This window comes from Carcharodon carcharias, chromosome 14 (genome assembly GCF_017639515.1).
Source record: "Carcharodon carcharias isolate sCarCar2 chromosome 14, sCarCar2.pri, whole genome shotgun sequence".
Classification (NCBI taxonomy): domain Eukaryota; kingdom Metazoa; phylum Chordata; class Chondrichthyes; order Lamniformes; family Lamnidae; genus Carcharodon; species Carcharodon carcharias.
The window spans coordinates 148158360-148181252 of record NC_054480.1 but is presented as its reverse complement, the minus strand read 5'-3'; the positions used below and the strand labels follow the sequence as shown (position 1 = coordinate 148181252).

The following is a 22893-nucleotide window of genomic DNA, read 5'->3' as shown; positions in this document are numbered from 1 at the left end:
AAGAACTTTCCCGTCAGTGAGCAGGGGTGGGACCCGCTCGCTGACGCGTAAAATGACGCGTGGTGATGTCATTTAGATGGTCAGTTCAGTGGGCTGCACACCCGCCGACCTGTCAAAGGCCTATTAAGGCCATTAACAAAGTAATTAAAGCTGTTAAGAATACTGCCCATCCAACCTTAAGGTTGGCGGGCAGGCGAAGAGACTCCATTTTTCAAGACTTAAACTAATCTCCCTGAAGCACCAGCGCAGGCCCCAACTCAGGGAAACCCCCCGACCTGCACAGGAAGTGCTGAGCACTTCCGGGTCTGCGTCACGCTGGGCGGGCCTTAATTGGCCCACCCACATAAAATGGCTGCGAGGACCCAGGTTTGCGCTCACTCCTGCCCACCCCACACAACCCCCCTGACGAGAGGGGAGGGGGGGGGGGGGCAATTCAGCCCTAGGTGATGTCAAACTATTTAGTGCCACTTGTTCATCATTCATTAATATCACTGCACGGATAGAATTGTGGGGGTCAGTTAGCTCAGCTGGCTAAAAATAATGTTAACTATGTGGGTTCAAACCCCATACAGGCTCTGGTAGCTCATGGAAACATGCCCCCTTACCAGGCCCTGTGTTTGATGTACAGTGGTACCCCACAAGCTATACAACTAATTCTCTCTCTCTAATAAAGAGAGATGCCTATGTGCCTTTATGGACTATGGTTATTGTTTACAGAATTACCAATATCTGGAAGTGAAACGAGGAGTGGGGTTGGTCTAATGGTGAGTTTTACTTTATTTTAAAAATATCACGCTTAGATCCCAATACTTAGAGCATTATTATCGTGCACTACAGTGCCTTACTGCATTATTGCGGGGGTGGGTAGAGTCAATCGTTATTAGTAGCTTTCAATGTTTATAAACTAAAAGTGCCTGAAAAGCGCAGCAGGTAACAGGTATTTAAACATCAAAACATGGGTTAGTTCTTCAATGATATTAACTCAACATTAATCCATCTGAGATCATTTTAAACTAAAAATTGTTTATTTGAAACAGCTAAATCAGAATAACCAGGGTCCAGATAACTTCTCACCTGGCTCTCAATCGCTATGAGGTCTGGGGCCAGGACAAATGTGAAAAACAGCTAGATTTGCTTTGGGAACGTAGGATGGATTTGCCGACTGGGATTATTGGTGCATGTGGTGAATGACTTTAACACATTTGTTAACATGGTGCATCTGGGGTTGGGCTCCCAGTGGGAGGAACCTGATCCTGAAGCGTTTTGTATTGAAATCCATCTGACAAATTTTATTTTCATATTTGAGATTTCTTGAATGCTGCCAGGAAAACCATATTTTTGGCTTGTGAGGCAATGTTACGGTATGCTCCGAAATGTTAGTAAATGCAGCAAATAAAGTGTTGACAATGAAAATTATCCATGAGAAGACAAAGCTCAAGGGGCGATTTGATGATAAATCTGCTTCCAGCATGCATATTTACTTCAGGGATTTCTAAATTCAATACTGCAAACTGTGCTTTTCTCTGCTTAAGGATTTCCTTCCTGTGGTATGGGTAGAGTGAATGTTGGATATACCTGCAGTCTAATTTTGGACAAGCTTGTGTCTGACTCTCTTTTCAGTCTAATTCTTTGGGAAAGAAATTGGCTAAGGCCCATGATCAGATGAGGGGATTGCAATGCATAATTAACCCTCACCCACTCATTTCAGTGCAGACAGCACCCAAACCTTGTGCTGTCTGCTCATTGTAATGACTGCAGTGTCTAGCCAGCAGAGTTCATTTTGCAGGTAGGCTGCACCACTGAGAAGGGGCACAAAATTGTGAAAGGCTAGCACAAATTTAAGTTAAAAGCAGAGAGTCATAAGGACTCGAAATGCTAACTCTGTTTTTTCTCTCTCCACAGATGCTGTTAGACCTGCTGAATTTTTCCAGCATTCTATGAACAAGCCAGTATTTCTAAATGGTGGATGCTTTTTGGCTGGAACTGGTTGCACAGGTGACTTTGACCTGGGAAAGACATAGGAATGGCAGAGAGTGGCTCCAAAGATCTCCAACACAGCACTGGATGCTTTGGTGCAGGAAATCAAGAACATAAGAAGTAGGAGTAGTGTTATGATGATGTGATATGTGCATGTGTAACATTAACTTTTATTTAATCAGCTAGTCAAATATGTATTGAACTCCTTTAAAAAGACTTTTTAATTCAAACAAAGACAGTGACTTAAGATGGCTGTCACAGGTCATCTGACACATCTGGTATTACACGTTGGTCAGTTTCTGGAAGTTTCCAATGTGGATTACAATTTAGACATGGCATGGTAACCTCCAATGGAATTTCACACCTGCTGATGTGAAGGATTACCACAAAGGTGAACTGAAACTTGTAACTTTGGCTTTTACCAATTACATTTCTATAAAGTTACCTTTCGGCAGAGACAGAAAACCTAATGGGATAATTGTTATATAGGAGATATTAATATGTTCTTCCTAGATCATCACAGGGAAGAATGGTCCTTTTAGAAGTGATGGTTGAGACATTAAAGAAACAAATCACCTAGGCCATAACACAATACCCAAGGTCTGTCCAGACATGAGCTAATTACGTTCTGTGGGATACCCAACTCACTTCTGGAGAGAGAGGTCAAGTGACTAGAATAACCATTTTTGAAATGTATTTCATTACAACACCCATGATGCTAAAAGACGGTCTAGAAGAAACATACCATTGGAGCAGTAACACCATCTCCCTCTCCCCTCTTTTCAAGTTCAGAGCCCTATCTCTGTCACAGTTTGGAATCCATCACAGAGATAGACAATTTCAATCGAAAGGATCGTCAGGTGCAATATCATCAACTTTTGGAGAAGGCGAATTACATTTAAAAAAGAGACCGTCTCAGGAATTTTCAGTCTACATCAGCCTCAACCCTACTAAAAATTTAAGACCACCATGGAGAAACTCTGCTTCAACAATGAACACCAGTGAAGGACTCATTAACAGTGAACTGTATTTTTTTGATAAAAGCAAAGAACTGCGGATGCTGGAAATCCACAAAAATTACCTTTTATCAACAAATCTTAATTTGGTCAAAAAGTAACTTCCTACTGTGTAATTCTGCATGCTTGCATGAGCATGTGTGTGTATTGCAAAGGTCGAGACTGGGGTTTACCTCTTTAACATCTTTATATCTTTACCTGGGTGGGTTTTTAGCACAATAAAAAAACTAACCCATTTGTGTTTAAGCTCAGGAAAGCCTGTTGGACTGAATTCTTTACAATCAGCATGTAAATGGTTAAGTACAGGCACTGAGTTAATCCCCACCACTTTATAAATTACATAAAAACCCTGTTACGACCTTTCAAGGGATGGGAAAGAAATATCGAGTCCTGACATGAGTCCTCACTTGTGTAACAGTGGACTACAGGAGCCCCCCAACTCTGCCCTCCCATTCAATATGATCATCGCTGATCTTTGGTCTCAACTCCACTTTCCTGCCAACTCCCCATATCCCTTGATTCACTGAGAGACCAGAGATCTATCTATCTGAGGCTTAAATGTAGCCAATGATTAAACATCCACAACCCTCTGGGACAGACAAATCCAGAGATTCACAACCCTCTGAGTAAAAAAAAACTCTCCCCTGTTCAGTCCTAAAAGATTGAACCCTTATCCTTAGACTCTGTCCCTGTGTTCTAGATTCCCCAGTTAAGGAAACAAACTCTCAGGGCAGAATTTTCTAGTCCAGCCACAACAGAGGCAGGGCCAAAAAACACGGCGAGTCACTCAAATAGCCGTTGACTTTGGTGGGACCAGAAGATCCCGCCGGTGGGAGGGGCCAGAAAATTTGGCCTCTGTGTCTATCCTGACAAGCCCCTTTCAGAATCCTGTATGTTTCAATGAGATCAACTCTTACTCTTCTAAACTCCATTGATTAGTGACCCAATTTATTTTGCCGCCTCTTATCATAGAACATCTCCCATATCCCAGGAACCCACCTAGTGAACATTCACCTCCCACTTGGCTCTCATTTCGCAATCTCCTGATATACAAGTTGAAAGTGGTGTAAGCATGCACCTCTTGCTTTCACACCAACCCCCTTCCACCCCCTCCCCTCAGTGCAACCTTATCCTTCAGCCTTCCTCCTTGCAGATATCCAAGGTCTGTAAACTGCCAAGACCATGGTGCAGGAGTGTGAAATGAAAGAAGATGAAGAGACTGATGATGATGAAACACCTTTACTTGATCTGACACTCACATCCACCAGCTCAGGTATAGAGTCGTAGAGTCATACAGCACAGAAACAGACCCTTCAACCCATCGTGTCTGTGCTGGCCATCACGCACCTGTCTATTCTATTCCCATTTTCCAGCCCTTGGCCTGTAGCCCTGTATGCTATGGCATTTCAAGCGCTCATCTAAATATTTCTTAACAGTTGTGAGGGTTCCTGCCTCTACCACCCTTTCAGGCAGTGAGTTCCAGATTCCAACCACCCTCTGGATGAAAAAAAAAATCCTCAAATCCCCTCTAAACCTCCTGCCCCTTACCTTAACTCTATGCCCCCTGTTTATTGACACCTTCAATAAGGGGAAAAGCTTCTTCCTATCTGCCCTATCTACGCCCCTCATAATTTTGTATACCTCTATCAGGTCCCCCCTCAGCCTCTCTGCTCTAAGGAAAATAACTCCAGCCTATCCAGTCTCTCTTTATATCTGAAACCCTCCAGCCTAGGCAACTTCCTTGTGAATCTCCTCTGTACCCTCTCCAGTGCAATCACATCCTTCCCATAGTGTGATGACCAGAATTGCACACAATACTCCAGCTGTGGCCTAACCAGCATTTTATACAGCTCCAACATAACCTCCCTGCTCTTATATTCTATGCCTCAGCTAATAAAGGCAAGTATCCCATATGCCTTCCTAACCACCTTATCTACCTATGCTGCTGCCTTCAGGGATCTATGGACATGTACACCAAGGTCTCTCTGATCCTCTGTACTTCCAAGGGCCCTATCATTCATTGTGTATTCCCTTGCTGTGTTAGTCCTCCCAAAATGCAGCACCTCACACTTCTCAGGATTAAACTCCATTTGCCACAGCTCTGCCCATTTTACCAGCCCATCTATATCGTTCTTTAATCTAAGGCTTTCCTCCTCACTACTTACAACACCACCAATTTTCGTGTCATCTGTGAATTTACTGATCATACCTCCTATATTCAAATCTAAATCATTAATGTACACTACAAACTGTAAGGGACCCAGCGCCGATCCCTGTGGTACACCACTTGTCACAGGCTTCCAATCGCAAAAACAACCTTTGACCATCACCCTCTGCCTCCTGCCACTAAGCCCATTTTGGATCCAATTTGCTAAATTGCCCTGGATCCCATGGGCTCTTACCTTCTTGACCAGTCTCCTATACGGAACCTTGTCAAAAACCTTACTAAAGTCCATGTAGACTACATCAACTGCACTACCCTCATCTACACAACTAGCCACCTCCTTGAAAAATTCAATCAAATTTGTTAGTCATGATCTCCCCCGACAAAGCCATGCTGACTATCTCTGATTAACCCCTGCCTCTCCAAGTGGAGATTAATCCTGTCCCTCAGAAGTTTTTCTAATAGTTTCCCTACCACTGATGTTAGACTCACTGGCCTGTAATTACCTGGTTTATCCCGACTACCCTTCTTGAATAATGGTACCACATTCGCTGTCCTCCAGACCTCTCCTGTGGCCAGAGGGGATTTGAAAATTAGTGTCAGAGCCCCTGCAATCTCCTCCCTTGCCTCCCACAGCAGCCTGGATACATCTCATCTGGGCCTGGGGATTTATCCATTTTCAAGCTCGCTAAAACCACTAATGCCTCCTTTTTAATGCTAATTTGTTCAAATATATCACAGTTCCCCCTCCCTGATTTCTACACCTACATCATCCTTCTCCATAGTGAACACAGAAAAGTAATCTTTTAAAACCTGACCTACACCATCCGGCTCCAAGCACAGATAGCCACTTTGGTCCCTAATGGGCCTTACTCTTTCCCTGGTTATCGTCTATCCCTTAATATATTTATAAAACACCTTGGGATTTTCCTTTATCTTGCCCGCCAGTGTTTCTTCATGCCCCCTCCTTGCTTTCCTGATTACTTTTTTAAGTACCCCCCCCACCCCTTACACTTTCTATATTCCTCTAAGGCTTCTGCTGTCTTCAGCCCTCTGTATCTGCCATAAGCCTCCTTTTTCTTCCTTATCCAATTCTCTATATCCCTTGACATCCAGGGTTCCCTGGACTTATTGGTCCCACCCTTCACCTTTATGGAACATGTTGGCCCTGAACACTCACTGTTCCCAGTCCACTTTGGCCTGATCCTGTCTTATCATAATGGAATCGGCCTTCCCCCAATTCAGCACCTTTATTTCCGGTCCTTCTTTGTCCTTTTCCATAACTACCTTAAATCTTACAGAGTTATGGTCACTATCTCTGAAATGCTCCCCCACTGACACTTCTACCACTCGCCCAGCTTCATTTCCTAAGATTAGGTCCAGTATTGCCCCTTTTCTTGTAGGACTTTCTACGTGCTGGCTCAAAAAGCTCTCCTTCTGCCCCCTCTAAGCCTTTCACACTAAGGCTATCCCAGTTAATATTGGGGGAGTTCAAATCCCATACTATTATTACCCTATTATTTTTACACTTCTCTGAGATTTGCCTATATACCTGCTCCTTTATCTCCCCTGCCCATAATACACTCTCAGCAAAGTGAGTTGGCCCTTTTCTTGTTTTTAAGTTCTACCCATATGGTCTCATTTGAGGAACCTTCTAAGATACCATCCCTCCTTACTGCAGGAATTGACCCCTTGACTAACAGTGCAATGTTACCTCCTCTTTTACACCCACCCCTCGTCACACCTGAAGATTCTATACACTGGAATATTACGCTGCCAGTCCAACCTTTCCCTCAACCATGTCTCTGTGATAGCAACAATATCATATTCCCATGTGTTAATCAACCCCCTCAATTCATCTGCCTGACTTGTAAGACTCCTTGTGTTAAAATAAATGCAATCCAGCCTTGCATTATTCCCTTGGGCCTTAACAGGTCTATATTTGCTCTGCCTTCCAGACTGACTTATTTTCTCTTCTATATTTAGCTGTGCATCACCCATACTGTTCCTCCACCCTGTATCCCATCCCACTGCCAAATTAGTGTAAACACCCCCAACAGGTCCAGCAAACCTCCCCACAAGGATGTTGGTCCTGTCCCGGTTCAGGTGTAACCCGTCCGACTTGTACAAGACCCACCTTCACCAGAAACAGACCCAGTGATCCAGGAAACTAAAGCCCTCCCTCCTGCACCATCTCTTCAGCCAAACATCCATCCTCTCTATCCTTCTATTGCTATATTCACTAGCACGTGGCACAGGTAGTAATCCAGATTACAACCTTTGAGGTCCTGCTATTTAATCTGCTACCTAACTCCCTAAATTCTTGTTGCAGGACCTCATGCCTCATTCTACCAATGTCGTTGGTACCAATATGGACCACGACCTCTGACTGTTCGCCCTCTCCCTTCAGAATGCCCTGTAGCTGTTATGTGACATCCTTGACCCTGGCACCAGGGAGGCAACACATCATCCTGGAGTCATGTCTACGGCCGCAGAAGCACCTGTCTGCACCCCTCACTATTGAGTCTCCTCCCACTATTGCTCTTGCACTCTTACTCCTCCCCCCTTGTGCAGCTGAGCCTACCACAGTGCAGTGAGCTGGGCTCTGGCTGCACTCTCTAGAGGAATTTTCCAACACAGAGAAATGGTTCTCGAGTGAGATGCGCTCTGGGGCTTTCCTGACTACCTGCCTGCCTCCCTTCTTCTGAGTGGTGGTCACCCATTCCCTCTCTGACTGCACTTCCTTAAGCTGCGGAGTGACCACATCTAAAAACTTGCCATCCACAGAACCCCCAGCCTCGCGGATGCTCCGCTGTGTCTCCAGCTGATGCTCCAGCTCCGAAACCCGTTGCTCCAGCTGGTCAAGCTGGTGGCACTTCCTGCACATGTGGTCATCCAGACTGCAAGGAGTGTCTAAGGATTCTCACATGTTGCAGGCCGCACAACACACAGGACTGAGCTCCCTTGCCATAGTTTGTGTTTGTTTTTAATTAAAAGCTATTTCCTTAAATTTAAGCCCTGCTCTGCTCACTGAAGTCTTGCTGGTTACAGCCCCGAGATATTGGCATCGTGCGCACTTTAGAGGGTAGCATAGAGGCAGGATCTTCTGTTCGTGAGGCACCAGACATGAGGGGTCTGCAGCAAGAGCAGGGATATTGGCAAAGCAGGGAGCAGCTTACTGGAGGTGAGGTCACACACCTGTTCTGCTGAACTCAGGGGGACTCAGGTGAGAACTTTGATGGGATGGTGTATGGGAGGAGATCGGTGGGATGCACACGGATTCTGACAGACCTGTCAGAAAACCCATGGTCACTGTCAAGGAGGAGCTCAGCACCAAGTTGGCTCAGAGTCTGGAGCAGAGCTTGGAAGATGGAAGTGGTAGCCAACTCCATGAGAACACCTGCAGGCCCAAGCATGATGCAGTGTCAGGTGGCTGATGTCTCAGCTTCCACTGCAGCATATCCAGAAGCCATTCAATGTTTGTTTGCTGCAGTGGAAGCTTAAGACTTCTGCTATAAAAGCTCAGCTTGTTGTCGTGTCGGCTCAGGCTGTTATCATCATGGCTATGGATACCTGTGCTAAGAGGGACTTCCAGGGTTACACAGGAGCCTTGCTGTCTATTCTCCAACAGATGGCTGTGGGGGAGTGCCAGTGACTCCATGGAGCACAGACCAGCTGTCCTCTTTCAGGATAGCAGTGTTTGTCCCCCCACCACATGCTACTCTGCCAGTGCCAGTACTGCTGCCCATCTCCTAGCCCATCCCAGGCCCATGCCAAAGTGGTTAATTTTGAAGCCGGGCCTTATAGAGCTATATACTTGCTCCTTTATCTCCCCCTGACTGTTTGGAGGCCTATAGTGCACACCCAGCAAATTGAGTTTCCCCCTTTTTGCTTTTAAGTTCTAGAGCAGTTCAGGTCATCCTGCAAAGCCATCTGCAGTCTCCCCCACTGAATGCAATATGAAATGTTTTGATTTATAAATTGGATTTGGAATGTTTGTTTGGTGCTGGCTTTTATTTTTGCATTGTGGCCTGGAGGATTGTGTGATTGTCAGGAACAGAGGTTAGGCTTGTGTGCTAAATGGGAACTGGGGTTGTGATCATTGGTATTGCCATTGAATGAGCTGATCATAGAAAGCCTATCCGAAATGGGATGTAATGGTTGTTTTCTCCTTTTGTTCTCCTCCTCCTCAGCTATTCACTTGTACCAAGGGCTGTGCCATCATGATGGTGAGATTGTGCAGGATGCAACAGACTATGATGAATTGTGACACGTGCTCTGGAGAGCACTGCAGGGTTTCTGCAGAACTGTCCCGGCGACGGAAGTGTTACAAACCCCAATGGCCTGCTCAGTGACATTCTGTGTGGCACAATAGCTCTCATTTGACATGGTTGTTCAAATGCTGGCAGTAGAGGGCTGGGGCAGAGTGAAGGCATCATGACTGCTACCAGAATACCTGGCATTCATCTGCATGATGTGCTGAACATTGTCAGATACCAATTGCAAACCCAACAGATGTAGCCCTTTGCAGTTGTGGTACGTGTCTGCATTTGCAGGCAACCTCTACAAAGCAACATGTGTAGTCAATGGTACCCTGCAAAGCCATGTACACACTATCTGCTCTTGTCTGGAGGGAGAGAATTTGACATATCCCCATCTTCTGGCATATTGAACATCAGTGACTTCCCTTACACCTCAGTTCAGGGTGAAATGGGGGATGTTAAAGATGTAGCCTGCTCCAGCCTGAAATAATCCTGACATGAAGAAGTTCATGGCCATGGTCACCTTTAGAGCCACTGATAGTGCCATCCCTGCCCTGGTCTGCCTGTCACAGACAGCAGATTTCATTGAGCACCTCCTTTGTAAAGTGAAGACATTTCCCATCCTGTTCCTCGCTGAGGTTGAGGTAAGAGAATTGCTCCCTGGATATATGGTCACCTGCTGAGAGCTTTTCTTCCCCCCTTCCTCTTCCGCCTTCAAGCAGCTCGTCCTCCTCTGTGTTACCTCTGCTGAATGCCCCTGTCATGCTGCAGGCCAAGGAGAACGATAACCACGGCAACTATGACTGGGAGCAAGTGATCAGAGCTGAGCACTGAAAATCAGAATCAAGGCCTTTGCCCACGCCTGTTCCTAATGTCCACTCAAACACCCCACCAAAATGTGCTCAGCATGTCCTGCACCAGAGTGTGAATGGGCAGCATGGCTTTTATGCTCAAAACGACACCCATCATGCCTAAAATCGGGTGCTAAGGAGCTGTGTTTTGCAGCCATTGTCTTTATGTGTTAACGTTCAGGGTTGTTTTCGAGCTGTCAGGCCTTTTTGATGTTATGCCAGCTTCTTCTCATTTTCTGGGTTGCCATGTGTGTAATACAAGCAAGGTGCTAGGTATTTTTTCAAACATCGGACAGATTTTCCTTTCTCCTGGTTCACCTTGGCTCTAGACAAAAACAAAATACCCAAAGTGTGGTGCTGCTGTTCAACTCCAGGATTTCCAGCAGAGGCCTTAATTGACAGGCCTGTCAGCAGAAGTAACAAGAAACTGAGGGGCAGCTTCGAGCTTTCATGGTTTCAGTTGCATGTTGAGCCTTGCACATCAAAATTTCCGGGTGTTGCAAATTGCCAATGAAGTCTGAATTCAATCTTCAATGGAAGCCTCCCGAAATGTAAACACTTCTCTCACTTTGGCCTGCTGCTGGGATTTTACCAAACCCCCACCCCACCCCACACTCTCCCACAACCCTGCAGGACTTTCAGGCAGATCACAGCCTCGTGTTTTCTGGACACTTCAAGAACACCAGCACTTGGGAGAATGAGGCAGGGAGCCAAGAACAACCCTTCCAGGAAATCTAGGCCTCTTGTCCCAGCTTTTTCCCTGATATTTTACACGTGAGAAACTGGAGGACTGTGGAGCCCACGAGTTAGAAACATTCACCATACTAGGCACTCAGGAATGCTGCATGGGTGGACACGCCATCCCAGAAAGATGGTAGCTGTTGGAGTCAGCAGCTATTGTTCATCACTACCTTCCTGCTCATGAAGATCCCTGCTAGAGACTGTTATTTTACAAGCTAATGCAAAAGCAAAACACTTCAGATGTTAGAATTCTGAAATAAAAACAGAAAGTGCTAGAAATACTTATCAGGTCAGGCAGCATCTGTAGAGAGAAACAAAGTTAACACTTCAGTTAATAATCTTTTATCAGAGTTCGAATGAAAGGTCATTGACCTGAAACATTAACACAGATATTGCCTGACCTGATAAGTATTTCCACCGTTTTCAGTTTTTATTTTATAAGGCTCTAAAATCCTGCACAACTCAAGCTACGTTTCCCTGTTGTTGAATCGCTGTGGCTTCTATTCACAGTTTTCTCTGGAGTTTTTTTTTCTGGTGAGAATTCTGCTGCGTATTTCCTGCTCTGATGCTGTTTGCTAAATCTTGTTGGGAAGAGAAATCAAATAATAAGCCCACGGCGCAAACTGACTCTGGGGCGATTTCCTGTCACTATGAGAGCATTGCAACCGTTTACACGGAGGTTCTGTTATTGAATCAGAAATAATCAATAAATCTCTCTAGACAGGGTCATTTAGGTTGTAAAACTATTTTAAAACAAGGCTTAAGTGACACATTTCAAATATAGCAGTAACATGAGAAAGAGCATTGATAGTACGACATCCAGCAGCTAGAGCAGTTGTAAGTGGTTGTAAATTACTTTGGTTACCAACTCTTTGGCTATGTACTAGCTCAGGTTTGTGGGGAAATGCACTGCACGGTGTGGCATTAAGATCTTACAGACATACAGTGATATACTGACCAAGGTTCAGTAGCTAAGATAAAAGCAAAAAACTGCGGATGCTGGAAATCCAAAACAAAAACAAAAACAAAAATACCTGGAAAAACTCAGCAGGTCTGGCAGCATCTGCAGAGAGGGACACAGTTAACGTTTCGAGTCTGTATGACTCTTCAACAGAACTAAGTAAAAATAGAGAAGAGGTGAAATATAAGTTGGTTTTGGTGGGGGGGGGGTGCAGTGGGACAGGTAGAGCTGGATAGAGGGCCAGTGATAGGTGGAGATAAGCAAAAGATGTCACGGACAAAAGGACAAAGAGGTGTTGAAGGTGGTGATATTATCTATAGGAATGTGCTAATTAAGGGTAGAAAGCAGGACGAGCAAGGTACAGATAGCCCTAGTGGGGGTGGGGTGAAGGAATCAAAAAAGACTAAAAGGTACAGATAAAACAATGGATGGAAATACATTTAAAAATAATGGAAGTAGGTGGGAAAAGAAAAATATTCAATAGCTGATTTGGATTGAATTAGCTGCTCTCATCTTGGGTAGCAATGGAGGCATTACAGTTGGGCCTTGGCCATTCCTAATTGGTATCTATGTGATTCTCTCTCTAGAAAGCTTTGTCATGTGGATCAGCAGCCTGGGCTGTGACATCCAATACTTCTCCTTATCTAAGCTGATACATGGAAATTTGCAAAGGACTTGCAGGTTACCATGCCTTAGGGTTCTACACAAGTGTGAGTCTGAGTAATTATGGATAGAAAGAGTCACAGGATGGATTTTCCCTGGACGAGAGTGTATGTGACAGCCAGAGCTGTAATGCCAGGGGGCTGACTGTGTGACTGATATACCAATGCACTGAGACGTCACTTAGGGAACAGATTCTCACTAAAGTACTATTCCTGCTTTCATGCACAAAATGCAGATAATCAGCACCAAGTTGCCTGCAGGACTTGTCTATGTCCCTTTACTCTTGAAAATATGATTTTTCAACTTTCCACTGACATGACATTTTGCAATTTGAACTGAAACAGAGAAAACTGCTTAAAAATGTGAGTCCGCATTCCAAGGTCAAGGTGAGAAACAAACAAATCACACTCAGGGGAGCTTGAAGAGAGAGGCATTTCCTATCATCCAGACACCCATTGAAACTCATAAATGTCCAAGGAAGGGACATTAAAAGTGCAGAGTACTGGATGTTGAAACAATGGCTGCCACAGGCAGACCCACCCAAAACCCCTTGGAAATACACAATGGGTGAAGTATTTCAAGGGAAGGTTGCCAGGCACTAGAAAGAAATTGCAAGTGACACAGATGGTGTCAATAAAGTCTTCAGCAGAGGAAACAAGCTGAGGGCTCTCCCTCTCTTTCTTTTGGAATAGCCATGCCACCTGGTTCGAGAAGTCAACTCTACTAGAAACCTGCCAGTGAATCAAGATCTCATAGAATTGCAACATTTTCTATATCTGACCACATCCAAGAAGCCAGCTAACCCAAGTCGGCCTCAACATTTAAAATCTATGCCTCAAGGACAATCAAAGGGCACTTAACCGCATATCCTTTTACCATTTCATTATTGGACTCTGACTCTTCATATTTGTGTGTGTGTCTGTGTGTGTGTGTGTGTGTGTGTGTGTGGTTAATAAATTTGTTCTTTCTCTGACTCCAGAAAACCTTTTTTGATTGGTTCCGTACTGCTCACAGCTTAAATAGTTAAATACTTTCTAATTTGGAAAAGACATATCCTTGTAAAAAGAAATTTAAACCTTTGTTGTAACCAGCTGATGAGGTTGAATAGAGGGGAGCCAGTTCACCCCTTCTCACCTGGTCATAACAGTCTGCCTTGAGGAGATGTCACATCACATGGGAACCTCCTTTGTGAAATAGAGGCACCAGAGACAGGTCTGTACTGAGATATCCAGGAGAGTCAGTCAGTGCCTGTTAAATATATCTATACATAGAATATGAGATAGGCTGCACCTGCCTCTATCATCTTACCAAAATCTGCTCTTCGTCATGCAAATCTAGGGGTAGAACTTTATGCTGACGCGATCTTACGGTCCCACCGAAGTCAATGAGGTTTTGAACGGCTTGCCACATTTTACAGCCATAACCCCACCACAATGAGGCCATAAAATTCCACCCTAGGAGCGCCAAAGGAATTTTCATTCTGCCCAAACAGTACCACTGAAAATACAGATAGAACAACATCACATGCAAACCCAACAACTTTCCTCATAAAAATTAAAAAGTAATGCTTGACCTGAAGAAATCTAGTTCTAATATTCAAGCCATTCACAAATTGCTTAACCCATTTTAAATAGCTTGAGAAGAGCTGCCAGAGTTAAATACAAGCAGATGAAAACTGCAAGATCTGGCATGCAGCAATTATAGATGTGTTTTACATTTAATGAGCCCTGCACTATCACCACTTCTCCTGGCAGTAAAATACAACATATTGCAATTGGATGCACAAATCTGCAGCCTATAGTCAACCCCAGTGTAATAACTGAAGGAATAGCCTCCCCTGCTGTCTATCGGGGTCACGTGACATCCTGGCAGGCTCTGGCCAATGAATCTTATGTGTGGGCACCCCGGAGGGTGGGGCTTCCCTACTAGAGCATGTAGCACCTGAAAAGCTCCCTGTAACAAAGTTTACCTGTTTCTTGTAGAAACCTGTCCGATCCGTCGAGTCAATCCATTTGGCGATGAGAGTAAAATAGCTCCAATGCTGTACATCGTCTTGTTACCATGAGTACATCGAATCTTAAGAAAATGAAAAGATTTACTCACCAGTCAAGCCACTATTTGGCAGAATTGATCCTTATGATGTGACTATGGAAGACTGGAACCAGTATTTAGAGGACCTCGTATTTTATTTCATAGCAAACAAAATTACCACAGAGGAGAAGCAGGAAGCCAACCTTTTTAGTGTATCTCATTCACCACCTGACAGCCCCGAGCACATCCAATTCTAAGCCCTATAATGAATTGGTGGACCTTGTGAAAATGCACTTCCAGCCAAAGCCATCTATAATAATGCAGCATTTTAAATTTAATTCCAGAGTCAGGGCCCCGGGAGAGTCCATCGCAACCTATGTGATGAGCCTTAAGCAGTTGACAGAACACTGTGACTTTGGGGACACATTAAACGATTTGCTGCAGAACCAATTAGTTTGTGGAGTTCAGGATGACACCATTTGGCGCCATTTACTCACCGAGGCCGAAATTGACTTTTAAGCATGTCCTAGAAATCTCCCTGGCTATGGAAAGTGCTGCGAGAGGCTTTCAGGCTTTGCGACACATACAACATGGCGCTGTTCTCCATGTGGGGCGAGAGCCTACCATTGAGTGTGGTGTGAAAACCAGACCCACAGTATTGAAGCGAGGTGCAATGTCCACTGTTAGAAACATGAAAAGTAGAAACTAGTAGAAACACTTCAGCAGCGGCTGCAAAATTAAGTTGTCATAGATGTGGAGGTGACCATGAACTGGACGTCTGTAAATTCATGGAGACAGAATGCTATTACGTCCATAAGAAAGGTCTGAGACATTTCACCTGAATAACAGGAGGAGTTCCTGAACTGCTAAGGAAATACAACATGGTATTTTGGGATTAATTAGGGAATTTAAAAGGCTTGCAAGCAAAAATATATATGGATCTTCAGGCGACACCCTGCTTCTTTAATGCCTTATGTGTTGAAGGAGAAGGTGGATGTAGAACCTTTCTGACCTTTCAGGTCAGAAAAGCTAGGTATCATTCTGATCCTCACTGAAGATGTCCAATTCTCAGAATGTGCAGCACCCATACCTCCAGTGGTTAAGCCTGACCAAACCATACACATTTATGGGGACTATAAATTGACTGTAAATAAGACAGCAAAACTAGACAAGTACCCCATTCCATGGATAGATACTTATATGCACAGCTGGCTGGAGGTAAGCCCTACACAAAATTGGATACAAGCCACGCCTACCAACAATTAGAACTGGATAGCACGTCGAGAGAATACATGATTATTAACTGTTATGACCTGGCAGATGATGTGTGCCAGACCAACTCCACGAGGGAAACTTGGTCACACTATCACAACTGTTTTGCAATTTGTATTTACCATGAGTTCTGCGCACTGAATTCAGAAGTAATAAGTCTATCAAGACCTTTGGAAGTTTTAAAAGTTAAATTAAAATATTTATTAACAAAATATAAAAGATTTCAAGCACATACATAAGACTACAATTATGACTATAATAACTCTTAAAATTCCTAATTAGCCTGACTCCCAGTTACACTCCCTTTAAGGCAATGGTCCAAAATGGATTTTAGATTTAAAACAACTCACCAAGTTAACACAATACCCTGGACATTGGAATTCCAAATGGCTTTTCTCCAACTTCAATTTCAGTAGACAGCAGGTTTATGCACAAATGCTGGAAGTTTCATTGAAGCTATTTCACACACTTCCATTAGATCTTACATGGTCTTGTCTTTTCACATAGCCCTTCATTCTCCCTTATATATGTTTCTCTCTTTTTAATATGTAAATTCTATTGTTCCATACATCTTTGAAACTGTTTCTCCCTCATAATATAAAAATTTTCATGTTATCACTATATATTGTCAGTAGCCTTTGGGAAAAATAAACACATTCCTTAGCCTTGCTTATCTGACCAGTTGTAAACAGACTAAAATCCTTTTGAAATCCAAATATCCCTTCATTTATCTGAAAATGCAAAGTCCCTTCACACCTTACGTGCTAAGCCAGCATCCATGTTTACTCATTAGCATGTCAAGCACCGAGCTTCTTTTGATGAGTTAAACTTGCAGTCTGCTTGACTACAAATGTAAGTAAAACTGTCAATTCCTGAGGTGATGGATCAATCTAGAATAGACATGCCCGGTGTCTCTGTAGCGTTGCCAAACCCAGAACTGCCACTTTCTAATGATGTGTCTTGTGCTGCTGTTCCAGATCCTGTCAATCCTGTTGAGGAACCTCAAGAGGTAGAGTTACACTGCCCTAGCCATATAAGGAGAGCACTTCAGAGACTTGATCTTTAATCACCTGAAGTTGTATATATGTATATATTGTTGGATATTCAAGTGTTTCCCTGTAAATAGAAAGTTTTAAAAACCTAAAGGAGGAGAAAATGTAGTAACTCTTCTGCTATATATCAGGTGTCACATGATGTTCTGGGAGGCTTTGACCAATGAGCCCTAAGTATGGGCAATCCAGGGGGTGGGACTTCCTGATGAGAGCCTTGATCGAGCATGTAGCACCTGAAAAGCTCTCTGTAATAAAGTTTATCTGTTTCTTGTTGATGCCTGTATCTTTGTCGAGTTATTATACCCAGCAGTGCTCAGTTCCACCAGCAAAATCTAGAGCTTCTATCTAGAAGAGAACCAGACATGTGGAGAAGAAACACCTACCTGAAGGAGTGAGGTAAATGGGCTAAATGACCTTTACTTTTTCTTATCTCAAGAGTGCCAGGGGTCATTGACAACAAGAACTCCACATCCAATCTTGAGTTCATATCAGACTCATGTCCTAACCCTATGGTGAAATTTTATGGTTCCATTGTGGCGAGGATGGGGCTGTAAAATGTGGCAAGCCGTTCAAAAGCCCAGTTACTTCGACTGGAGGGTAAAATCCCGCCAGCATGAAATTCTGCCCATCATGATTATCAACCCAGACTCTCTGCATCTGTTGAGGGCTGCATCCTATAAATGAACCCAAGGAAGAAATGCCCCAAGTGTCATCTTCACCTTAGTTGTAGTTCTGTTCCCTCTCGTTCAGAAGTCTGTGGGTACAAGCCCCACTCCGGAAACTTGTGCACATAACCTAGTCTGATATTCTCGTGCAGTACCAAGGAAGTGCTGCACAGTCAATGTGCTGTACTTTAGATGAGAGAATAACTTGAGGTTCCATCAGCTCTCTCAGATGTACATTAAAATATCCCATGTATCTTTTGAAGAAGATTAGGAGAGTTCAGCCAGCCAATAATTATCCCCCAATCAACATTCCTAAAACACAGATTACCTGGCCATTGATCTCATTGCTGTTTGTGGAGCCCTTGCTGTGGGCAAATTAGCTGCCTTATTGCTCTACATGATAATAGTTAGAAGCATTTGTTTGTGGATACTGAGTGAGGACAGAAGCTGTCTTAGGTGTGGTCACCCTAACACCTGCTAACGCTGGTGCCTAGGCTCACAGTAAAGAATGAATTGTTGGTCACACTATCAGAATGCCTGTGGATCTGCAGGTATGAGCACTTTAAGGAAAGGGGATGGGAGCAGAGAATAAAAAACTGAAAGTAAAAAGAGGAATTGAAAACCCAGAAGTAAAATTTCAATGTTAACATCACCAGATGTTTATTGTATTATAGGATTCTTGTAACTTTTATGACCAAGTGAGGAGGAGTAAAATATCTCCCCTCTTTGACTTCTCATCTGACCGCAACAACGTTTTTTGTTTGAAAAGGATATGCTTGCCAATTCATGAGTATTTAACTGTTTATGTGCTGTGATCATAAAAGAACCAATAGGACAGGTTTTCTTGAGTTTAACACAGAAAGAGGAAAGCTTTATTATACTTAAACTGATCTAATTAAAATACTGAAATACACAAGCACGCACACACATGCACATGCACATACATGCACACATGCACATGCACACACACACATGCACATGCACACATGCACACGCGCACACATGCACACACATGCACACGCACACACATACACACACACATGCACACGCACACACATGCACACGCACACACATGCACACACACACACGCACACACAAATATGGATTACAGAATGGGAGAGGATAGGTTGGCCAAATTAGAGTGCACAGAAAAAGGTAAAAGAGCATAACGTCTGCAGTTTGGTGACGTGACTGGTTTCAGGCTGAACTTGATGTCTCGCTTGATGTTTCTGATTTAAAGATGTAGATGGTCGAGTTGGTTGTTCTTCTGGAGATGGTAGCGCTGCTTTGGTTTCTTTTTAAAAAATCAGTCACCAGCAGGGCATCCCTGGATGGTCACAGTCAGCGATCGGGGTCAAAGTGTACCAGGTGTGATGGAGAGGAAAGGAGGCAGGAGGGATCCCACTTTGGGCTTCTCCCTAAGCTGCTTGTCCTCAGCTCTGCTGAGAAAACATGTGCTTTAAACAAAGGGTTGGTTTGTCATGTGTCATTTCTTCCCCAAGCCAGGGGATTAAAAAAAAGAAACAAAAACAGAAAATGCTGGAAGAACTCAGCAGGTCTGACAGTATCTGTGGAGAGAGAGAGACAGGAAACGTTAACTCTGTCTTCCTCTGCACAGATGCTGTCAGGCCTGCTGAGTTTTCCCAGCTTTTTTTGTTCTTGTTTCAGATTTCCAGCATCCACAGTATTTTGCCTTTATATGAAAAAAAACGATATTGGCCAGAATTTTCTGTTCAGGACTTTACGTTGGTGACGGACACGGAAGTGAGAGTGATTTCAGCTGGGAGCTGAGACAACTGACCATGTACGATCTTGCACCGTTCAGCTCATTGCAAATGTATCTGTGCAGAGCTCGCCGATTCATGCAGCGGGGGCAGGCAGAGAGTCGCCAACTTGCCGTTACCTCAATGGGGTCAAAAGTCCTGGCACCATATTTAAAGGGCACCCGGACAGTCTGCACTATCCCTTCCACCTTTGGCTGGCCACTGCTCCACTCTTATTCGCTAACCCTTCCTCTTATCCTCTATACAACTTCCATCACCTGGCCTGAATCTTGGGTTGGTGTTTATGGACACTCCCCAAAGAGGAGGATGTCGCAGCAACTCGCTGTTAATCATGGAAGAAGCCACCTCACCAGCTACACGCCACTAATGCACAGTCGTAAAACTAAACATTGTAATTTCTCACAGCGGGGGAGTTTAGACCAGGATCTTCTGGCCCTGCCACCAGCAGCTTTCATTGTGGATGGGACGGGAAAATTTGGACAGTTGTTGACTTTTAACAGCGCTCCAAATTTTCCCATCCTGCCCGTGACAATGCCCTTTGGTGTCAGGGTCAGGAAGGTGTTAATTTGGAGGGGAAACTTAATTCCAGAAAGCTGGCCTTTTAATGAGCATGTATGACTTGCTAATGCAAAAGGGCTTTGTCCTGCCATTGTCCGTCAGTAAGCTTGACCTGCCTTTAACCAACCTTTAAAGTCCCGAGGACATAATTGCTAAAGTTCATCCCACCATCAGGAAACTGAGTTTTGGCCTCACACCAAATTAAGTTCCCCCACTCACCAAGTTCCTGCTGCCAGCCAGGCCTGGAAGAATCACAGAATCACACAGTGCAGAAGAGGCCTTTCGGCCCATCGAGTCTGCATTGACATGTGAGAAACACCTGACCTACCTACCTAATCCCATTTACCAGCACTTGGCCCATAGCCTTGAATGTTATGATGTGCCAAGTGCTCATCCAGGTACTTTTTAAAGGATGTGAGGCAACCCACCTCCACCACCTTCCCAGGCAGTGCATTCCAGACCGTCACCACCCTCTGGGTAAAAAAGTTTTTCCTCCCATCCCCCCTAAACCTCCTGCCCCTCACCTGGAACTTATGTCCCCTTGTGACTGACCCTTCAACTAAGGGAAACAGCTGCTCCCTATCCACCCTGTCCATGCCCCTCATAATCTTGTACACCTCGATCAGGTCACCCCTCAATCTTCTCTGCTCCAACCAAAACAACCCAAGTCTATCCAACCTCTCTTCATAACTTAAATGTTTCATCCCAGGCAACATCCTGGTGAATCTCCTCTGCACCCCCTCCAGTGCAATCACATCCTTCCTATAATGTGGCGACCAGAACTGCACACAGTACTCCAGCTGTGGCCTCACCAAGGTTCTATACAACTCCAACATGACCTCCCTACTTTTGTAATCTATGCCTTGATTGAGAAAGGCAAGTGTCCTATATGCCTTTTTCACCACCCCATTAACATACCCCTCCACCTTCAGAGATCTATGGACACACATGCCAAGGTCCCTTTGTTCCTCAGAACTTCCTAGTGTCATGCTGTTCATTGAATACTTCCTTGTTAAATTACTCCTTCCAAAGTGTATCACCTCACACTTTTCAGGGTTAAATTCCATCTGCCACTTATCTGCCCATTTGACCATCCCATCTATATCTTCCTGCTGCCCAAGACACTCAACCTCACTGTTAACCACCCGGCCAATCTTTGTGTCATCTGCAAACTTACTAATCCCACCCCCCACATAGTCATCTATGTCGTTTATATAAATGACAAATAATAGGGGACCCAGCACAGATCCCTGTGGTACGCCACTGGACACTGGCTTCCAGTCACTAAAGCATCCTTCCGTCATCACCCTCTGTCTCCTACAACTAAGCCAATTTTGAATCCAGCTTTTCAAATTACCCTGTGTCCCATGTGCATTTGCCTTCTTTATAAGTCTCCCATGTGGGACCTTGTCAAAGGCTTTGCTGAAATCCATATAAACTACATCAACTGCACTACCCTCATCTACACACCTGGTCACCTCCTCAAAACATTCAATCACATTTGTTAGGCATGACCTCCCTCTGACAAAGCCATGCTGACTATCCCTGATCAAACCTTGCCTCTCCAAGTGGAGATAGATTCTCTCCTTCAAAATTTTCTCCAATAGTTTCCCTACCACTGATGTGAGACTCACTGGCCTGTAGTTCCCTGGCTTATCTCCACAACCCTTCTTAAATAGCGGAACCACATTAGCTGTTCTCCAGTTCTCTGGCACCTCCCACGTGGCCAGAGAGGAATTAAAAATTTGGGTTAGAGCCCCTGCGATCTCCTCCCTTGCCTCCCTCAGCAGTCTGAGACACAAATCAACCAGACCTGGAGATTTGTCCACTTTTAAGCCTGCCAACACCTCCAATACCTTGTCACTCCCTATATCAATTTGCTTAAGAACCTCACAGTCTCTCTGCCCGAGTTCGATACCTTCATCCTCATTCTCTTGGATGAAGATGGATGTGAAATATTTATTCAACACTCTAGCGATGTCCTCTGGCTCCACCCATAGATTACCCCCTTGGTCCCTTATGGGCCCTACTCTTTCCCTGGTTATCCTCTTCCCATTAATATATTTATAGAATATCTTGGGATTTTCCCTCCTGTTACCAGCCAGAGCTTTCTCATTTCCCCTCTTTGCTCTCCTAATTGCTTTCTTAAGCTCCACCCTGCACTGTCTGTACTCCACTAATGCCTCTGCTGATTTGCTTCCCTTGTACCTGCTAAAAGCCTCTCTTTTCCTTCTCAATGTAACCTGAATATCTCTGGTCATCCATGGTTCTCTGGGCTTGTTACTCCTTCCTATCACCCTGGAGGGAACATGTTGAGCCTGTACCCTCCCCATTTCCTTTTTGAACACCCCCCACTGCTCCTCTGTAGATTTCCCCACAAGTAACTACCTTGGCCAGATCCTGCCTTATTTTACTAAAATCCACTCTCCCCCAAACTAAAACATTTTTTGCAACTTGTCTATTTCTTTGTCCATAACAAGCTTAAACTGTACCATGTTGTGGTCGCTATCACTAAAATGCTCCCCCACCACCACCTCAGCCACCTGTCCGGCTTCATTCCCCAGAATTAGGTCCAGCACTGCACCGTCCCTTGTTGGACCCTCTACATATTGACCTAAAAAGTTCTCCTGTACACATTTCAAGAAATCCACTCCATCCAAACCCTTAACACTATGTCTATCCCAATTAATGTTGGGAAAGTTGAAATCACCTAATATAATTACCCTATTGTTATTGTTTTTACACATCTCCACAAATTGTGCACATATTTGCTCCTCAATTTCCCGCTGACTATCTGGGGGTCTATAATAAACACGTAACAATGTGGCTGCCCCTTTTTTATTCCTAAACTCTACCCACAAAGCTTCATTCGATGCCCCCTCCAAGATATCATCTC

At 44.3% G+C, this 22893-nt stretch overlaps 1 long non-coding RNA gene across 1 annotated transcript; it reads left to right on the top strand.

Moving 5' to 3' along the window:
* The first annotated feature begins 718 nt into the window (after positions 1-718).
* On the top strand, positions 719-3192 carry LOC121287355. Its single transcript, XR_005945178.1, has 3 exons — positions 719-764; positions 1903-2097; positions 2765-3192. It is a non-coding gene; the product is annotated as an uncharacterized LOC121287355 (long non-coding RNA).
* The last annotated feature ends 19701 nt before the right edge of the window (positions 3193-22893 follow it).